Here is a 5,624-nt window from a genome sequence, read left to right as displayed (position 1 = left end):
TATCATTTTTTAATGCATGCATTACTAAATGACAATAAAAGAGGACTACGCGTCCTCATAATCTAAACTAATAATCTAATTACACAACAGCTACTTCAGAGTACCTGTTAGGCTTAACCACAAACTGCTCTAAAAACCTATCTGTTAGGCATTCTACTAGTTCTCTCTCTTGGGATCCAAAATCAGCATCAACCCAATTTTCCCAATCTACCTGTGTACTGAAATCCCCCATGACTATTGTAACATTGCCCTTTTAACATGCATTTTCTATCTCCCGTTGCAATTTGTGGCCGATATCCTGGTTACTGTTTGGAGATTTGTACCGCCCTGTAGCTTCTGTCTGTCATCTCCTCAGTTTCATGTATGAGCCAAAGGTCGTCGTGCTGCAGCTCCAGTTCCTTAGTGCATTCTCTGAGGTGCTGTAGATATGGTAATCTTTTTTTAACTCTTCCTTTCCCCATAGCTTTGTTCTACAATATTTTAGATACAGTTGTATTTCATCCTCCAACACATAGCTCTTGGGTGATGTGCTTGCAGTGGGATTTTATTCATCTTTATCTGTCATGTTCCCCAAATCCTCGGCTTTGCCTATTGCCTGTTGCCGGGGCCGAGGTTGAATCACTCGGCAGAGATGGTGCTCGGTGCTCGGTGTCAGAGGGCTGGTCGGAGGCTTGAAGTTTTCGGATGGACTCAAGAGTCGGCTGTGGTCGGGTGCTTCCAGGGTGCTGCATCGGCAAGTTTACGGCGCTGGAGGTTCATAGCAGGAAGAGAATTTTTCTTCCTTCTACCGTCTGTGTGAGATGATGGGATTTTCGAGAGACTTTGAGACTTTTTTTTACCGTGCCCATGGTCTGTTCTTTATCAAATTACAGTATTGCTTTGCACTGTTGCAACTATATGTTATAATTATGTGGTTTTTGTCAGTTTTTTTAGTCTTGGTTTGTCTTGTGTTTCTGTGATATCATTCTGGAGGAACATTGTATCATTTCTTAATGCATGCATTACTAAATGACAATAAAGGAGCACTGCGTGTCCTCATAATCTAATCTAATGTTCTTTTATTCTAAATTCTACAGAACAGAGGGTCAGCTCTTCAAACTCCACTGATATGACAGATATGCTGTTGAAGGAACCAGTTTTCACGGCGTTCCCAAGTGTGTCTGCGCATTCCAACGTCAAAAAGTGTGAGCTGAGGAAAAGCTCTAATTCTCACTGGGACTGGAGGAAGGGGTGGAAGTGGGGAGGGAGTGTGGAGCGGCAGGGAATAGGTTGGGCAAGTGGAAGGGGTTTGGGAGGGGCAGGGGTTGTGTTGTGGGTTGTGGATGGATAGCTCTGATGCTCTTCACCAGCAACTATCGACCTGAAACCATGGGGTTCAGGATTAAGTTGCCCCACCTATATTTCAGGGAGTGACTTCCAAAAGACTTACAATTTACTCGCTAACAAGGGCCGCGTCTTCAACGGCCGCTGTGTATCACCGGGCACAGTCATGTGACAATGGCTAAAGCGCCCCCTAGCGGTCTGGACGACTCAAAGCAACGGCACCTTACTTCATCCCACCCCCTAGCGGTTCGGAGGCTGCACCACCCTAAAACTGCACCTCAGTGATCCCTGTCGCTGTTGAGGAGAACAGTGCCCTCTGGCGACCAGAAAGGCAAAACCATAAGATGCCAGTTGAATTTACTCCTCTGGTAATGGTAACAGACATTTGCTGGATTGAATGTTGAAACAGTGTTCTCTATAATGATAGGGAGATCTGGTAGGGTTTATAAGATTAAGCGAGGCATAAATAGGGACAGACAGTATTTTTTTCCCAGAGTTGAAATGTCTAATACTAGAAGGAATGCATTTAAAGTGAGAGGGAGTAATTTCAAAAGAGATACGAGGGGCCAGTGTTTTTACATAGAGAGTGGTGGGTGCCTGGGGTGGGGGTGTGTTTATTAGGTAGCTGCATTTCTATCTGCTAGTGTTTTGTCTGGACCGGGGTGGATAGCACAGTATAACACACAATAACTTAGGCAAGTAGAATACAATCTACAAATTAATTATGCATAAATAAACAAAGTAAAATGAATAAATTAAATATTGTAGGGGACGGTACAAATTAGCTGGTGACACTTTGACCGTGATGTGGCAGGGAGTTCAGAAGCCTGATGTCTTTGAGGACATAATGAGTGCAGCGGATAGGGGGGAGCAGGTGGATGTTGTATACTTGGATTTCCAGAAGGTGTTCGATAAGGTGCCACACAAGAGACTTATAAATAAGATACGGATGCATGAAGTTGTGGGAAGTGTATTGGCATGGATAGTGGATTGATTAACCAATAGAAAGCAGAGAATTGGTACAAATGGGTGTTTCTCCGGTTGGCAGTCAGTGGTGAGTGGGGTGCCGCAGGGGTCGGTGCTGGGCCCGCAGCTGTTTACCATTTACATTGATGATTTGGAAGAGGGGACTGAGTGTAGTGTCACAAAATTTGCTGATGACACGAAACTGAGTGGAAAAGCAAATTGTACAGAGGATGTGGAGAGTCTGCAGAGGGATATAGATAGGTCAAGTGAGTGGGCCAAGGTCTGGCAGATGGAATACAACATTGGTAAATGCAAGATCATCCACTTTGGAAGGAATAATAGAAGAGCAGATTATTATTTAAATGGTGAAAGACTGCAGCATGCTGTTGTGCAGAGGGACTTGGGAGTGCTTGTTCATGAATCGCAAAAAGTTAGCTTACAGGTACAACAGGTTATTAAGAAGGCAATGAAGGAATGTTGGCCTTCATTGCTAGAGGGATTGAATTCAAGAGCAGGGACGGCATGCTCCAATTATACAGGGTACTGGTGAGACCGCACCTGGAGTACTGTGTGCAGTTCTGATCTCCATACTTGAGGAAGGATATACTGGCTTTGGAGATAGTGCAGAGGAGGTTCACCAGGTTGACCTCAGGGAAGAAGGGGTTAACCAATGAGGAGAGACTGAGTTGCCTGGGACTATACTCTCTGGAGTTCAGAAGAATGAGAGGAGAACTTATAGAAACATACAAAATTTTGAAAGGGATAGATAAGATAGTAGGAAAGTTGTTTCCATTAGTAGGTGAGACTAGAACTAGGGAACATTGCCCAGGACGGAGATGAGAAGAAACTGTTTTTCCCAGAGAGTGGTGAATCTGTGGAATTCTCTGCCCAGGGAAGCAGTTGAGATTTCTTCACTAAATATATTTAAGATACTGTTAGATAGGTTTTTACATAGTAGGGGAATTAAGGGTTATGGGAAAAGGCAGGTAGATGGAGCTGAGTTTACGGACAGAGCAGCCATGATCTTATTGAATGTTGGGGCAGGCTCGATGGTCCAGATGGCCTACTCCTGCTCCTATTTCTTATGTTCTTAAGTTCTAATGGCTTGAGAGAAGAAGCTATCCTGACCATTCTTGTGTTTCTGCACCGGAGTTTCTCATACTCTGTGGGGAAAAATGTTGCCCTTTAGGTTCCCTTTAAATCTACACCCAATACTTGTCGACTCTTCTACACTGGGAAAAAGACTGACTATTCACCTTCTCTATGGTCATGATGATTTAACATATCTCTGTAACATCACCCTTCAGCCTTATATGCTCCAGGGAAAAGCTGCCCCAGTCTATCCAGTCAGAACTCAAGCCCTCCAGAACAGGAACTGACACCTAATTAACTGCTCTGGAACTCTGAGGTAGTATGGATATCCAGAGCACAAAGATTGCAGTCTACTCTTTAGGATAAAGGAGACTACTATACAGTAGAGACAGTTCTTGAAACAGCAGGTACGTATATTTTATAGAGAAAACTCAGTACAGTGCATTTTAATGATAACACCTGCCCTGGGGTGTGTTATAGTGAACAATAACTGCGCATATTGTTAAGATTACACAGGATAACAAAGATTTTCCTTCCTGAATACTTTTGGGTATATCTTACAGATCCTGGGCTGCTGACCATGAAGACCACCATGAAATTTCCCTCTGCTTGGTTGGTCCAAGTCAGGTCATTTGCGATATTGATTACAAATGATTTTGAGGATCAGCTGGAAGGACAGACACACTACCACCTGCAGAAGGCCAGCAGAACACATCTCCATCACGCATGCGTGAACATGCCGATTTTTTTTTCCCCACAAATCACTTTTGGCGATTCTGTTCGGGGGGTGGGGGTGTTAATTATGACCGGAATATCGGTGATAAATGGCTAATACTCTCAATTTTGTTTCTAAAAGGGTTTATCTAATGAATTTAATATTAAACACACTGCATATCTTCCTCGCTTGAATATAGTGATAATTCAATTATCAGGGGAGGACAGGGGAGCTTGAAGTAAGTGTTGAACGAACTTCCAGTAGAAGTGGTAGAGGCAGGTTCAATATTACTATTTAAAGAAAAATTGGATAGGTATATGGACAGGAAAGTAATGGAGGGTTGTGGGCTGAGTGCAGGTCGGTGGGACTAGGTGAGAGTAGCGTTCGGCATGGACTAGCAGGGCAGAGATGGCCTGTTTCCGTGCTCTAATTGTTATATGGTTATATAAGTCACTTATAAGTCAATAGCATCATAACATTTTAAGTAACATTTGGATATTAAACGCACAGCACATATTTTCCCCGGATGAACATATAAAATCATTGCAACACACCAATAACGCTGAATCAGTGGGAGCCTGGTGCTTGTTTCCCTGCAATGAAACAGTCCTATCGAGGGGTGATGGGAGACAGCGATACTCGAACGGGGTTCCTTGTGTCCAGTCTATTCCGCAATTTAGTTTTCGTTGCATTCATTGCAGAGATATGTTGGAAATGGAAGCAACATTTTCAGTGCTTTCGTGGCTATGTCAGGATATTTAGCCTTGACTTTGATCCAGAATGCCGGCAGAGATGTTATGTCAAACATACTTTTCAGCCCGTCATCATTTGCAAGCTCGAGGAGTTGATCTCCTTCCCGCGCTGACATGGATGACGTGCGGGTAATGACCTCACGTGCGGTCAAGCTCAACAGTGTGTGACAGGGAATGAGGAAAGGTGCAGCTGACTCATATCGCTAAATCATATTGTTTCCTTGCGGCCCGGTAGCACATGCTTTGCGGCCCGGTGGTTGGGGATTGCTGATCTATGGGGTTTCTTGTTTCGTGGATGACTGTGGAGAGTAAGAATTTCAGGTTGTATACTGTATACATAATCTGATCTTAAATTAAACCATTTGAACGATTCGAGTCCTGATGGCAGCAGTGAGAAGAGAACAATACCTGGGTGGTGGGGACATCTGATGGTGGGTGATGCTTTCCTACGACAGCATTTCATGTAGATGTGCCCAATGGTTGGGAGAGATTTACCCATGATGTACTGGGATAATTTGGGATTAAGTTGAGAATTATTAGTAGCAGAAGAAAGGGAGAAGAGATCCAGGTTTGAGGCCAGAGGTGACAGTTGCTCCTGGAGACTGGGAGGATTGTGGAAAAAAAGTTGCATTGGCATGTATTTCAATAAATTGAGCCCTTTCAAGGTGGATTCCCAGTGCCGTATTCCATGGTCTCGGCCTGCTCCTGAATATTGTTCAGTCATGTGTGCTGGATGAAAATGCTGTTCCTTTCTATGCCATCGCTCACAGTTAACC

General features: G+C 43.8%; 1 long non-coding RNA gene across 1 annotated transcript; it reads left to right on the top strand.

The window, feature by feature from the left end:
• The first annotated feature begins 314 nt into the window (after positions 1 to 314).
• Positions 315 to 5,211, top strand: LOC134353211 (uncharacterized). The gene is made up of 4 exons (XR_010019563.1): positions 315 to 430; positions 1,077 to 1,184; positions 3,597 to 3,788; positions 3,945 to 5,211. It is a non-coding gene; the product is annotated as an uncharacterized LOC134353211 (long non-coding RNA).
• The last annotated feature ends 413 nt before the right edge of the window (positions 5,212 to 5,624 follow it).

Source organism: Mobula hypostoma, chromosome 10 (genome assembly GCF_963921235.1).
Source record: "Mobula hypostoma chromosome 10, sMobHyp1.1, whole genome shotgun sequence".
Classification (NCBI taxonomy): Eukaryota; Metazoa; Chordata; class Chondrichthyes; order Myliobatiformes; family Myliobatidae; genus Mobula; species Mobula hypostoma.
The sequence above is the reverse complement of the archived record's forward strand: the minus strand, read 5'-3'. Positions and strand labels throughout refer to the sequence as shown.